The 16,017-nt window shown below is 40.2% G+C and overlaps 1 protein-coding gene and 1 pseudogene across 5 annotated transcripts in view; one reads left to right on the top strand and one right to left on the bottom strand.

Annotated features, from left to right (window-relative positions):
• PRORP (protein only RNase P catalytic subunit) overlaps positions 1 to 16,017 on the bottom strand; it is a 158,024-nt gene that overhangs the window by 58,692 nt on the left and 83,315 nt on the right. The gene's annotated exons all lie outside the window — the stretch shown is intronic.
• On the top strand, positions 15,505 to 15,877 carry LOC108306060 (annotated as a pseudogene).

The raw sequence follows: 16,017 nt of genomic DNA, 5'->3' as shown, positions 1-16,017 counted from the left end.
AGACGGGGTTTCACCATGTTGACCAGGATGGTCTCGATCTCTTGACCTCGTGATCCACCCGCCTCGGCCTCCCAAAGTGCTGGGATTACAAGCTTGAGCCACCGCGCCCGGCCAGGGACTAGTCTTTCTTATCCCCTATTAACTGTGCAGGAGACATCTAGAACAGATTCTCAAATATTATCCCAGAATAGATTTAGCTCAATATAAGGAATAATTTTTTACCTTTAGAGCTGTTCATAAACAGCATGTATTGACATAAAATGACTTATGTGCTGTACATAAAAACCTGAAACTCCTTGTTTGGAGTCTTGTAAAGTGAATCTGGTAGAAAGGAAAGTGAGACGGGGACATGATGGTATTGTGGGTTGAAGGGTGACCTTCAAAAATATATGTCTATGTCCTAACACCCAGAACCTGTGAATGTGACCTTACTTGGGAAAACGATCTTTTCAAATGCAATCATGTTAAGGACTCAAGATGAGATCCTCCTAGACTGCCCATGTGGGTATTAAATCCAATGACCTTATGAGACAGAAAGAGACAACACACAGAGAAAGCAGCTGTGTGAAGATGGAGGCAGGGAATTTAGACAAGTAGACTTTAAGACCTTCTAAATGTAAGAAACTTTTTTCTAGCTATTTCCTGCCTAGTGGAAAACAACCAAACAATACAAAAAATAGAGTCCATGTGGGAAGCCACCACATGGAAAGCTAGGAAAGTTTTTTCTGTAATGTTTCCAGAAACCAACATCTCTACTCTCTAGGCAATAAAGAGGGATGTATTTTGATACAAGCAAATATTAAGTAGGCATACAAGAATTTGCAAGCAAATTAAGTAGCAAAATTTCTCAGTACCAGCCTATCTCTAACCAATGCATGAAGCTGTGTCCAACACGTAGGGTGCCATTAGGTACCCCCAAATGTCATGGTCATTTGGAGAATGACAGTAAATCCCAATCATGCAGCTAAGGGGCAAGGTATGTTTTTTCAGTGGCTACCAAATACTTTTCAAGTTCTCAGTACCTAAACACTGTCACATGTGGGCCAACAGCTTTAATAAATGCTTCACGTCCCTTTGTAGAAGAAATGTCTCCATAGGCCTATCTCACCTACCTTTATCTTGCTATTAATTTTACAGAATGGGCTTAGAAATTATCTTGTTATTAATTTTACAGAATGGGCTGAGAAAATCTGAATAGGGGCCAGGCGTGGCGGCTCATGCCTGTAATCCCAGCACTTTGAGAGGCCAACGCGGGCAGATCACCAGGTCAAGAGATACAGATTATAGGCCGGGCACGGTGGCTCACGCCTGTAATCCCAGCGCTTTGGGAGGCCGAGGTGGGTGGATCACGAGGTCAAGAGATCGAGACCATCCTGGTCAACATGGTGAAACCCTGTCTCTACTAAAAATACAAAAAATTAGCTGGGCATGGTGGCGTGTGCCTGTAATCCCAGCTACTCAGGAGGCTGAGGCAGAAGAATTGCCTGAACCTAGGAGGCGCAGGTTGCGGTGAGCCGAGATCGTGCCATTGCACTCCAGCCTGGGTAACAAGAGTGAAACTCTGTCTCAAAAAAAAAAAAAAAAAAAAAAAAAAAAAAAAAAAAAAAAAAAAAAAAAAAAAAAAAAAAAAAAAGAGATAAGAGATTATCCTGGCCAACATGAAACCCCGTCGCTACTAAAAACACAAAAATCAGCCTGTAGTCCCATCTACTTGGGAGGCTGAAGCAGGAGAATCACTTGAACCCAGGAGACAGAGATTTCAGTAAACTGAGATTGTGCCATTGCACTCCAGCCTGGCGACAGAGCAAGACTCCATCTCAAAAAAAAAGTACAATCAGTGTTCTGTTGTGTTGTTGGTTTTTCTTTTTCTTTTTTTTTTTTTTGAGACAGGATCTTGCTCTGTTGCCCAGGTTACTGTGCCATGGTGCAATCACAGCTTACTGCAGCATTGACCTCCTGGGCTCAAGTGATCCTCCCATCTCAGCATCCACAGTAGCTGGGACTACAAGTGCACACCACCATATCGGGCTATTTTTTTATTTTTATTTTTGTAGAGACAGGGTCTTACTGAGTTGCCCAGGCTGGTCTCGAACTCCTGGGCTCAAGTGATCTTCCCACCTCGGCTTCCCAAAGTACTGAGATTATATGCATGAGCCACCATACCCGGCTCTATTGTGTTTCTTTTTTCTTTAGCTTGAAAGGAGGATATCAGGAATTTCCTGGGTTACAGAGGATACAAAACACATTTTGAACAAAAACTGCTATAAAGCTATAAACTATGATTTGAAGACCCGGCTTAAGTATGAGATATTTGATGAGGCTTTATCATAAAACATTAGTCTACTTGCTTCTGTCAGGAACAACTGCCTAAACATATGCTTAAAAATAGCACTTTCAGCTGGATGTGGTGGCTTACCACTGTAATCCCAGCACTTTGGGAGGTCAAGACAGGAGGATCGCTTGAGCCCAGGTGTTCGAAACCAGCCTGGGCCATAAAGCAAAACCCAGCCTGTGCCGGAAAAAAACAAACAAACAAAAAAAACCCTTAGCCAGGCATGGTGAGTTGCACTGGTAGTCCCAGCTAGCCAGGAGGCTGAGGTGGAGGATTACAGGAGCCCAGGAGGTTGAGGCTTCAGTGAGCTGAGATTGCGCTACTGTACTCCAGCCTGGGCAACAGAGTAAGACCTTGTTTCAAAAAAGAAAAAAATTAAAATAGCACTTTCTTCTGGGATTTGACTACTAAAAGTGGGCATTTAAATGTAAAAAGGTATTTATCAGAACTGTTACATGATGTGTATTTTTTTTTAAATAGCTTTTTTGAAATACAATTTAACATCCCAAACAGCTATTAAAAAAAGAGAAAATCTGTGAGTACATCACAAGTTTTTAAAGAAAACATGAATACCCCAAAAGAATGATGCTCCAATTTTATCCTGTCCCCCAACTGAAAAGGGGGTAGTGTAACTAAAAGGAATACATCCTGATTCTATGGCACCAAATATTGTTTTTTACATCTCTAAATTGTTTCTACAATACACAATAACTTGAATGCAAAGGAATATTTTTTCTCTGCCAATGAAAGTTTTATTTGTTGATCACAAAACCACTATATGAAACAGCTTAGTGTGTGATAAAGTGGGGTGGCATATGGAGAATAAGTGGTTGATCCAAAGCCAGATACTTTTGCTCCCGAGCTCTTAACTGCTCTCCCATACTGTCTCCCAAGTTATTATTCTATTGCTGTTAACAGGCAATCCTGAGCGTGTCCACTGGTTTCTAAATTTATTTAGTTATTCAATACATTTAATAAAAGTGTACTGTGTGAAAAATGCATTGAGACTTGCAAGGAACAAAGTGAGTAGTGGAGGAGAAAAGACATATACATAAAATGAAAACACCAGGTAAAAGTGGCAAGTGCTACAAGAAAACTAGAAACAAAATAGTGTGAGAATACCAATACTTCTTTTAGCTTGAAATAAGAGTAGAGTGGTGGAATTGGGGAAGGTTTTTGAGATATGCCTATGTAATACCTGACAGTTCAACAGAAAAGGTGGGCAGTGGAGTGATGGTGATGAAATACCAACTATTAATTGTACATTTATGGTGCGTTCAACATTTCAATTGTATTATTTGATTTACTTCTCAGTAAAAGCCAATGGTTAGGGATTTATCCCCCGCTTTTGTAGATGATGTAATAAGAGAGATTTAAGGTTACACAATTAATAAATAATGGCTCGTGGGTACAGCACACAATACCTGTATATGCTATGGATAATATGAAGTATATTTTGCTTGGCTAAAACATCAAAAAATAAAAATATAAAATATAAGGGATGCTTTTCAAAGGGCACCAAACTATAGGTCTACCGGGGTGTAAAGGAAGAATTTTATTTGGCTCTAGGTTGGAGAATAGAGAAAAAAACAGTGAAGAAGACAGGATTGGTATAGGGATTTATATCTTGAAATGAGGATAGCTGGTTTGTCTTTGCAACTTTCTAGGTCCTTAACAGGGATGATTTTGCTCCCATGATATCTGGCAACGTCTAGAGACATTTGTGGTTTTCACAACTGGGGAAGGTTGGGAATGTTACCCGATTCTAAGTAGAGGCCAGGGATCCTGCTAAACAGCCTATAATAAATAGCACAAACTCACAACAAAGAATTATCTAGTTTGGCCAGGTTCTGTGGCCCACGCCTTTAATCCCAGCACTTTGGGAAGCTGAGGTAGGTGGATCACCTGAGGTCAGGAGTTCAAGACCAACTTGGCCAACATGATGAAGCCCTGTCTCTACTTAAAATGTATAAATAATTCAAAAAAATTAGCCCGGCATGGTGACACACACCTGTAATCCCAGCTACCTGGCAGGCTGAGGCACAAGAATCGCTTGAACCTGGGAGGCAGAGGCTGCAGTGAGCCGAGATCACACCACTGTACTCCAAGGCTGAGAACCCTGGGCTGTTCTATTTGGTTTCAACACTCCTAGTCAAGGTAGAAGCAGGAATATTATACTTTAGAGAAAGGGTCAGAAAGATGAAAAGGTAGAAGATAAAATATTCACCAGTGAAAGAAAAGAAACTTTGTAACCTGAAGCTGGTAATTGGAAAGAGAAACATTTAAAAAAAGAAAAGAGGAAGAAAAAAGAATAGCCACTCTTACCGTTTCTGATACATGCTAAGAAGCAGGAACAGAGGGCATAGAGAAAGAAAAGTAAATGAAAGTCTTAGATTAGCCTAAAGTGGAAATAAAGGAATCAAGACTACTTTTCCTAGAGATAGCCAGATATCAGGAATGTGAATACCCAGAGATATCCACATTTACATTAAGTAAATGTAACAATTTATAGCAAAGTACTGTATTCATTGCTAGGGTTGTGAAAAAAGAATCCCAAGGGATGATATAGAGAATATCTGTGACATAAATGTTGTAAAGCATTTATAATTTTGTTGTCTTAGAACTAATGTGACAGTTCTGTGTTGTATATATGCAAAATATATATATATTTAAATAAATGAGTATAAAGAGGGAGTTATCTTTTTTTTTGTTTTAGAGTTGGGGTTTCACCATGTTGGCCAGGCTGGTCTTGAACTCCTGACCTTAGGTGATCTACCCACCTCGGCCTCCCAAAGTGCTGCGATTACAAGCATGAGTCACTGTGCCCGGGCAATCTTTAGTCTGATAGGAGGATATCAGGGATTTCCTGAGTCACAGATTAAATCCTGTGACTTCCTGGGTCACAGATGAAATCTTCCTGTAGATTAAGTTTACCAAATGTGGGCCAGGCATAATGGCTCATGCCTATAATCCTAGCACTTTGAGAGACTGAGGCAGGAAGACCGCCTGAGCCCAGGAGTTTGATACCAGCCTGGGCAACATGGTAAGATCCTGTCTCTACAAAAAAAAATTTTTTTTAAATAAGCTGGATATGGCGGTACATGCCTGTAGTGCCAGCTACTAGGAGGCTGATTTTTGTATTTTCAGTAGAGACAAGGTTTCACCATGTTGGCCAGGCTGGTCTCGAACTCCTGACCTCAAGTGATCTGCCTACCTTCACTTCCCAAAGTGCTGGGATTACAGGCGTGAGCCATCGCACCTGGCCTAGACAGTGGTTTCTTTTTCTTTTCTTTTCTTTCTTTTTTTTTTTTTTGGAGACATCATCTCGCTCTGTCACCAGGCTGGAGTGCAGTGGTGCGATCTCAGCTCACAATCTCCATCTCCCAGGTTCAAGCAATTCGGGACTCCAGGCACATGCTACCACGCCCAGCTAATTTTTGTATTCTTAGTAGAGACGGGGTTTCACCATATTGGCCAGGATGGTCTCAATCTTTTAACCTCGTGATCTGCCCGCCATGGCCTCCCAAAGTGCCGGGATCACAGGCGTGAGCCACCACGCCTGGCCGACAATGGTTTCTTAAGGTACAAAACCAAAAGGACAAGTTACAAAAGAAAAAAAAACAGATTGGACATCATCACAATTAAAAACTTTTGTGCTTCAAAAGTCATTTCAAGAAAGTGAAGCCAAAAACAGAATGGGAGGAAATTTTTGCAAATATATATCTGATAATAACCTAATATCCCAAATACATAAAGAACTCTTATAATTCAATAATAAAATTAATCCAATTTAAAAATAAGCAAAGGATCTGAATGGACATTTCTCCATAGAATGTACACAAATGGCTAACAAGCTTATTAAAAGATGCTCAATATCATTATCTATCAGAGAAATATGAGTCAAAAATCACTTGCGATGCTACTTCACACCTATTAGTATGACTATAATAAAAAAGACAGTTAACAACAAGTGCTAGCAAGGATATGGAGAAATTAGATCCTTTATATACTGCTGGTGACAATGTAGAACGGTACAGCCCTTTGAAGAAAAAAGTCTTACCGTTTCTCAAAAACTTAACAGAAGAGTTATTATATGAACCAATAATTCTACTCCTATGTATATACCAAAGAGAAATAAAAACCCATGTTAACACAGAAAGAGGCACACAAATGTTCATACAGCAATATTATCCATGATAGCCAAAAAGTAGGAACAACTCAACTGATGGATAAATAAAATGTGGTATAACCAGCCTGGACAACATAGTGAGACTCATCTCTACTGAAAATAAAAAAATTAGCCAGGTGTGGTGGCATGTGCCTGTGGTTGCAGCTACTCGGGAAGTTGAGGTGGGAGGATTGCTTGAGCCCAGCAGATTAAGGATGCAGTGGGCTGTGATCATGCCACTGTAGTCCAGAGTCCAGCGTGGGCAACAGAACAAGACCTTGTCTCAGAAACAAAACAAAACAAAAAACAGAAAAGAAAAAGACAAAAACAAAATTATACACATACATAATTTATATATTTTCTCAATTTTACAGGATGAAGTTGAATGAGAGTGAAAATATACCAAAATGTTACAACTGTCTCTCTGTCTTTCTCTCTCCTTCTCTCTCCGTATATGTATTTTTTTAGAGATAGAGTCTTATTCTGTCACCTGGGCTGGCGTGCAGCGGTGAAATAATTGCTGAATCATAGCTCACTGAAACCTTGAATTCCTGGGCTCAGGCAATCCTCCTGCCTCCCAACTGCCCAAACAGCTAGGACTATAGGTACATGCCACCATTCCTGGATAATTTTTAATTTTTTTTAGAGTCAGCGTCACTTTGTTGCTCAGGCTACTTTTGAACTACCAGCCTCAAGTGATCCTCCAGTGCTGGGAGATACCACATCTGACAAAACTGTCTATATTTGCCTGGTAAAATTCTATGTATTTTTTTTTCTTTGAAACTTAAAGTGTCAGTAATATCAGGAATTGGTTTATATCACCTCATCTAAATAAAGTAAGGAAACGGACACTATTTTTCAAAGGTCAGGAGTCTGAAGACACAAAATTAAGCTGGGATTCTACCTTTGTTCAGTTTCTTTCAAGAAGGTGCTAAAGTACTAAGAAATACCACAGCACCCTCCTTTGGAAGAAATGCATTGTTCTTCACAGGCAACCTGCTTGAATCATTAAGTTTTTAGAGCTGAAAGAATCTTCAGAGATTATTAAGTCTGGTCTCCTCATTATTTCCCTACAAATAAGGAAACGGGTTCAATAGGAGACCACTCAAGATCATAAAAGGAGGCAGCAACAGAGCTGAGAACGAAGCTCCACATCAAATCCTAACCAGAACTTATTTTTCTGATTTTGCCATTCTTTATTCAATAAACATTTTAAGGCTAAAAAAAATGATTTTCCAATCCTCAATATGTCTGAAGACCTATACTCAAAAGGCACTCAAAACACCCACCTTTGTTGTGTTTTGTTTTGAGATGGGAATCTTGCTCTGTTGTCCAGGCTGGAGTGCAGTTGGCACTCCAGCTCACTGAAACCTCTGCCTTCCAGGTTCACTGAAACCTCTGCCTTCCAGGTTCAAGCGATTCTCCTACCTCAGCCACCCGAGTAGCTGGGATCACAGGTGTGTGTCACCACACCCAGATAATTTTTGTATTTTTAGTAGAGATGGGATTTCACCATGTTGGCCAGGGTGGTCTTGAACTTCTGACCTCAGATGATCCACCCATCTCAGCCTCCCAAAGTGTTGGGATTATAGGCGTGAGCCACTGCCCCCAGCCCCAGCTTGGTTTTGGGGTGCCAGGAACCACACCCATGTAAGATAGAGAAAAGTCTTATTTTAGAAAAACATGTCCATTCTTGCCCTGTTGCTTGACAAGTCAGAGCAATAAAGAATTTATAAAACCACACAACCTCTGCATTTGTCTATTAACAATATATCCTTCTAAGATGCAACAGAAGACAAGTGTATAATCATTCCATTCAATTTTAGAAAACAAAATCTTAATGAGAATACACTCAAGATTTGTTTGAGGCTTCTGACCATATACTTGACCTGATGTACTGGGATATTACTGTAAAGTCCTACAATTTCATTATTTAGGCTGGTTTACAAATGGCAATTCATAAAAAATACTACACAACTCTTCTCCAAAAATAATATAGGGCTTGTTATTTCAGCTTTTCTCATTCTCCTGCTCCTAGATCTGAGAAGTACCCTTGCTTCCCAGACAGTATTCTTTGAAAGAACATGCTGTTTTCCTCTTATGTGAAGGATGACTGACTAAAATGAATAAATGAACATCTGAAAAGTGACGAATAAAGACATGTGTGGCTTTTATCATCATCACCATTAACAGTCTTCAAAGTGTACCAAGCAGATGCACGGGGGATACGATACAGGTACACAGTATTTTATTGCACGTTGCTTTACAGATATTCATTTTTTTACAAATTGAAGACTGGTGGCAATCCTGTGTTTAGCAAGTCTATTAGTACCATTTTTCCAACAGCATATGCTCATTTCTTGTCTTTATGTCACATTTTGGTAATTCTCACAATATTTCCAATTTGTCATTATTATTTTATCTGTTATGGTGATCTGTGATCTTTGATGTTACTACTGTAATTGTTTTGGGGTGCCATGAACCACACCCACATAAGATGCAGAATCTAATCAATAAATGTAGTATGTATTCTGACTGCTCCACCCATCAGCTGTTCTTCCATCTCTCTCCCTCTCTTCCTTTTCCCTGAGACATAATAATATTAAAATTAGGCCAATTAACCCTATGATGACCATTAAGTGTTCAAAAGTGAAAGGAAGAGTTGCACATCTCCTACCTTAAATAAAAAGCTAGAGACGATTGTTGAGGAGGGAATGTTGAGGGCCAAGACAAGTCAAAAGCTGGGCATATTGTGCCAGTTATCCAAGTTGTAAATGCAAAGAAAAAGTATTTTCCTTTTTTTTTTTTTAAAGGAGACAGGGTCTCACTCTGCAGACTGGAGTGCAATTGTACAATCATGGCTCACTGCAGCCTTGAACTACTGGGCTCAAGGGATCCTCCCACCAGCCTTCCAAGCTAGGACTACAGGCACGAGCCACCATGCCTAACCAGGGAAAGATCTTGAAGGAAATTTAAAGTGTTACACCAGTGAATACACAAGTGATAAAGAAAGCAAAACAGTCTTATAGCTGTTGGAAGTTTTTATGACCTGGGTAGAAGATAATACCAGCCACAACATGCCCTTACGCCAAAACCTAATCCAGAGCAAGGCCCTAAACTCTCTTCAATTCTATGAAGGCTGAGAGAGGCAAGAAAGCTGCAGAAGAAAAGCTAGAAGTTAACAGAGGTTGGCTCATGAGGTTTAAAGAAAGTAGGCATCAGCTGGGCACAGTGGCTCATGCCTGTAATCCCAGCACTTTGGGAGGCTGAGGCGGGCACATCACAAGGTCAAGAGATGGAGACCATCCTGGCCAACACGATGAAACCCCATCTCTACTAAAAATACAAAAATTAGCTGGACGTGGTGGCACGCACCCATAATCCTAGCTACTTGGGAAGCTGAGGCAGGAGAATCGCTTGAACCTAGGAGGTAGAGGTTGCAGTGAGCTGTGATTACGCCACTGCACTCCAGCCTGGCAACAGAACAAAGCGAGACTCTGTCTCAAAAAGAAAGAAAAAGAAAAGAAAGTAGGCATCTCTATGACAAAAAGGTGTAATATTAAGTAGCAGGTGCTGATGGAGAAGCAGCAGTGAGTTATTCTGAAGACCTAGCTAAGATCATTGATAAAGGTGGGTATGCTAAACAACAGACTGTCAATGGAGACAAAAAAGCCTTCTATTAGAAAATGCCATCTAGGACTTTCATAACTAGAGAAGTCCATGCCTGGCTTCAAAGCTTCAAAGGACAGGCTGATTCTCTTGCAGGGGCTAATGCAGCTGTTGACTTCAAGTTGAAGCTAATGCTCATTTGCCATTCCAAAAATCCTAGGGCTCTTAAGAATTATGCTAAATCTCCCCTGCCTGTGCTTTATCAGTGGGACAACAAAGCCTGGATGATGGCACATATGTTTACAGCATGATTTACTGAATATTGTAAGTCCAGAAAAAGAGCTCAGAAAGAGATTCCTTTCCAAATATTCCTGCTCATTGACAATGCACCTAGTCACGCAAGAGCTCTGATGGAGATGTACAAGGAGATGAATGCTGTTTTGATGCCTGTGAACACAACATCCATTCTGAAGCCCATAGCTCAAAGAGTAATTTAGACTTTCAAGTCTTATTTCAGAAACACATTTCATAAGGCTGTAGCTGCCACAGTGACTCCTCTGAGGGATCTAAGCAAAGGCAATTGAAAACATTCTGGAAAAGAGTCACCATTCTACACATCACTAAGAACATTTGTGATTCATGAGAGGAGCAAATGCTGTGCAACAAAATACCAATAGTAACAGGAGTTTGGAAGATGTGGATTCCAGTCCTCATGGATGACTTGATGGGATTCAAAAATTCAGTGGAGGAAGTCACTGCAGATGTGGTGGAAACAGCAAGAGAACTAGAGTTAGAAGGGGAACCTGAAGATGGGACTGAATTGCTGGAACCTCATAATAAAACTTGAACTATGAGGAGCTGCTTATTATGGAGAAACAAAGAAAATGGTTTCTTGAGACAGAATCTAAGTCTGCTCCTGGGGAAGATGCTGTGAACATTGTTGAAATGATAAAGGATATGGAATAGTCCATAAGCTTAGTTGATACAGTAAGTGTCAGGGTTTAAGAGGATTGACTCTGACTTTCAAAGAAGTCCTCCAGTGGGTAAAAATGCTATCAAACAGCATTGCGTGCTACAGAGAAATCTTTTGTGAAAGGAAGAGTCAATCAATGCAGCAAATTTCACTGTTGTCTTTAAGAAATTGCCGCTGGGTGTGGTGGCTCACACCTGTAATCCCAGCACTTTGGGAGGCTGAGGTGGGCAGATCATGAGGTCAGGAGATAGGGACCATCCTGGCAAACATGGTGAAACCCTGTCTCTACTAAAATACAAAAAAATTAGCTGGGCATGGTGGCACATGCCTGTAGTCCCAGCTACTTAGGAGGCTGAGGCAGGGGAATCGCTTAACCTGAGCAGTGGAGGATGCCGTGAGCCGGGATTGTGTCACTGCACTCCAGCCTGGGTGACAGAGCAAGACTCCATCACACACAAAAAAAGAAATCGCCACAGCCACCCCAACTGTCAGCAACAACCACCCTGATCAGCAGCCATCAATATTGAGGCCAAGACCCTCCACCAGAAAAAAATATTAGGATGCCCTGAAGGCTCAGATGATTTTAACAATTTTTAGCAATAAAGCATTTTTAAATTAGGTATGTCCATTAGTTTTAGACATAACGTTGTTGCACACATAATAGACTACAGTATAATATAAACATAATTTTTATATGCACTGGGAAACCAAAAAACCTGTGTGGCTCTTTTTATTGCAGTGGTTTGGAACCAACCTTGCGATATCTGTGCAGTATACCTGTACTTCTTGGCTGATAGTTATTTGTCTATTGATGAATCTACAAATACAAGAATCATTTATTCTTCTGCAAATATTTACTGAGCAGCTATTATATGCAAGGCATTATTTTAGGTACTGTAAGTAAAAGAGGCAAGGCCTCTGGCTCTCATGAAACTTGCATGCTTTAGAGGTAGAAAGTTGTTAGCAAACACAAACAAATAAGGTATTTGAGAAGTATGGAGAAGCTAATAAAACAGGTAATATATGAAAAACTTTAAAAGTATCTCTATAGTGTTACCCACTAAAAAATGTTCACCAGTTCCACTACAGTACCCTACAGTAACTGTTTTGACCAGGTGTGGTGCCTCACACCTGTAATCTTAACACTTTGGGAGGCTGAGGTGGAAGGATCGCTTGAGTCTAGCAGTTTAAGACCAGCCTGGGCAACACAGTAAGACCCTGTGTCTCCACGAAAAATAAATTTTAAAAAATTAGCCAGGTGTGATATCACACACCTATAGTCTCAGCTACTTGGGAGGCTGAGGTGGAAGGATGGCTTGAGTCTGGGAAATCAAGGCAGCAGTGAGCCATTTCATGCTATTGCACTCCAGCTTGGGAAACAGAGAGGGACCTTGTATCAAAAAAAAAAAAAAAAAAAAGGAAAAAGAAAAAGAATACTTCTCCAGAAGCCCAGCAGGCATATCTTAGTATTCCAGATATCTAAATTATTTATCTAGTAACTAAATTAGGCAACTTACGTATTTCTAGTTAGTCACATGTGTTGATTTTCAAGATAACTGATACTTATCAACATGAGCCTCTTCCTGCAAAATTCTGCCACTGTCAGAATACTAGCTATTCTTGCCACTCCGGCTGACTTCCCTGTATAAATCTTTTTCTATGGGCTGATTAAAACTCGTAACTACAAACTAAAAGTTAAAATCAAAAACAACTAAGATGTATCTGAAGTCAGGTATATTTTACATGACTTTTACCTCATTTTGTTGATGAAATATAACTCAAAACAGAGAATAAGATGAAACATATTCATGATCCAAAATTAACCATTTTGTTAGTGGAGAAAAGAAGAATATAGATTTTTTTGACAAATAATTACTGGGGACTGAGTTTACACTTTATAGGTAGGAATATTTTTCCAGTAACTCAGCCAAAGGTGTTTCTTCTAGCCAAAAAAAGTAAAAATTTCAATTCATAATGCCTAACCAACTTCTTTTTTTCCATTTGTGAGTATGCGTGCAGTTTTATGGATTTTAATGACCACCACAATTAGGACACAGAACAATTTTACTGTTAGTTTTAATTTTTACAGTACGATGCTGATTAATATTTTAACACTAGCATGTGTTTTTTATTTTTGTAAGAGAAACTTAAAGATCTTATCTCATTTAGAGAGCGTGCTCTAGCAAAAATAAGAGAAGATACACTGGTGGGGTATGAAACTAGAGGAGGGATGGATGACCAGTAATAAAATAACTCAACATTAGAGGGAACGTAAATCAACTGAGCATATATGTCAAGAAATCAAGAGAGGCTGGGCGAGGTGGCTCACGACTGTAATCCCAACACTTTGGGAGGCTGAGGAGGGTGAATTACCTGAGGTCAGGAGTTTGAGAGTGGCCTGGGCCAACATGGTAAAACTCTATCAAAAATACAAAAATTAGCCAGGTGTGGTGGCACAGCCTATAATCCCAGCTACTCAGGAGGCTGTAGCAGGAGAATCGCTTGAACCTGGGAAGGAGAGGTTGCAGCCACTGCACTCCAGCCTGGGGAACAGAGTGAGACCCTGTTTCAAAAAACAAAACAAAAAAGAAATCAAGAGAAATGACTACAGGAAAACAAAATCCGAAGAAGTTTCTGACAAGGAAACTAAAATTAAAATTGACCTCAACATGAAACATCACAGCAAGTATACTACTTGCTGTGCATCACTACTTCTTTTGCATTTATTAGGAAGTTTGGCTGCTAACTCAGTATATACAGAATATGGAAATGTATGAGGAGGAATGTAGTCCTTATGTTTGAAGGTCTAGAACTGTTGTCCAACATGGAAGCCACTAGCTGCATATTACTATCACTGAGCTCTTGAAGTATGGCTAATCAGAATTAAGATATACTGGATTTATATAAAAGTTACGATTAAAAAGATGGTAAAATAAATAAATAAATAAATTTTTCGGCTGAGGGCAGTGGCTCATGCCTATAATCCCAGCACTTTCAGAGGCCAAGGCAGGTGGATCATGAGGTCAGGAGATTGAGAACACCCTGGCCAACATAGTGAAACCCCGTCTCTACTAAAATACAAAACACTAGCCAGGCGTGGTAGCATGCGCCTAAGTCCTAGCTACTTGGGAGGCTGAGGCAGGAGAACTGCTTGAACCTGGGGGGTGGAGGTTGCAGTAAGCAAAGATAGCACCACTGCACTCCAGCCAGGAAACAGAGTGAGACTCCACATACATACATACATACATACATACATACATACATACATACATACATTTTTCTTCACCTTGGGAAGAAAAATTTAAAAAGAGAGGCCTCCATGTCATATTAATAATCCTAGAAGAAGGAAAATTTAGGGGTTAAAATCACAACCCTGAATGTAATAAGTTCATGTGTTAAGATTTCAGCTGCTAAATTATAAAGAAATGATAAATGTGCAGTCTCTACAGAGAAGAAAACTTCTAATCGTCCTTCTAAGTAAGCATTAGAACACGATGAATATTTCATATAAATTTTGCATCTTAAAATGGAAATGGAATGGACCTTGACAAACAATCCAGTTTAGCCACATGGTATCAGGAATGTAAAATCTTAGCACTCCCACTTTAGAAAGGAGATGATTGATTAAGGCCCAGAGAGGCTCACCCAGTCAATAAATAGTGGTAGTGGGATGGTGTGCAGCTTCTCCTGCCTTCTGATATGTGATGTTGCTAGTCTATAGATTTAGGGTAGTGAAGATGATTTCAGGTTAGAAGGGAATACTTAGGAATGATCTATCATCTTGAGTTACGAAGTTTAAACCTGGCAGTGGTTGGTGGGAATAAAAAGCTGTATAAAGCAGCTATGGGGGGGCTGGGCGCGGTGGCTCACGCCTGTAATCCCAGCACTTTGGGAGGCCGAGGTAGGCGGATCACAAGGTCAAGAGATGGAGATCATTCTGGCCAACATGGTGAAATCCCATCTCTACTAAAAATACAAAAATTAGCTGGGCATGGTGGCGTGCGCCTGTAGTCCCAGCTACTTGGGAGGCTGAGGCAGGAGAATTGCTTGAACCCGGGAGGCAGAGGTTGCAGTGAGCCGAGATCACGCCACTGCACTCCAGCCTGGCGCCTGGTGACAAAGCAAGACTCTGTCTCAAAAACAAAAACAAAAACAAAAACAGCTATGGGTCTGAACAGAGTAGACCTGGCCAGTACTTAAAATAGAAGTCCCAACCAGTAAACAGTAAACTACTACTGATAATCTCTGGGGTTTAATGTTATCGTGATTACCTTCCTTCAAACTCTAAAGCTTGGCCACATTCTCACCAGGAGAAATAGGAAGCAGAACAACAGCGTCCTCTACCTCACTCGGAATTCACTAACAGCATTCCCTCACTCCTCTCTCAGCTAATGACCTCAAGGATTAAGGGATATGAAAAACACATCTTCTGTCTTCCGGCCGGGCCAAGCGGTGGATACGGTCGTTGAGGGACTCTGGGTGTGGAATTTGTGGCTTTAGCAGATTGAGATCATGGCAGGTCCAGAAGGTGATGAACAATTTCAGTTCACTGGTATTAAAAAATATTTCAACTCTTATACTCTCACAGGTAGAAGGAATTGTGTATTGGCCACATATGGAAGCATTGCTTAGATTATCTTGTATTTCAAGTTAAGGCCCAAAAAAACTCCAGCTGTGAAAGCAACATAAATGGATTTTAAACTGTCTCCAGTTCTTAACCTCATCTGTTAAGTTCCACGTCTGGAAAAGCTAAGCCCAACTCATCATGTGATAATACAATTTGTGCAATAAATTATGAACTTGGAAAAAAAAAAAAAAAGAAAAACACATCTTCTTCACCAGAAAGACTAGTAGATCAAAAAGGGACAATGTCCACCATAAGCAGCACTCTATCACGAGTCATGTTTGGTAGAAAAACAGAGTAAAAGGAGTCAC

The sequence above is a fragment of the Cebus imitator genome, unplaced genomic scaffold, assembly GCF_001604975.1.
Source record: "Cebus imitator isolate Cc_AM_T3 unplaced genomic scaffold, Cebus_imitator-1.0 Scaffold69, whole genome shotgun sequence".
NCBI classification, from domain to species: Eukaryota; Metazoa; Chordata; class Mammalia; order Primates; family Cebidae; genus Cebus; species Cebus imitator.
Note: the sequence above shows the minus strand (reverse complement) of the source record. Positions and strands in the feature narration are given on the sequence as shown.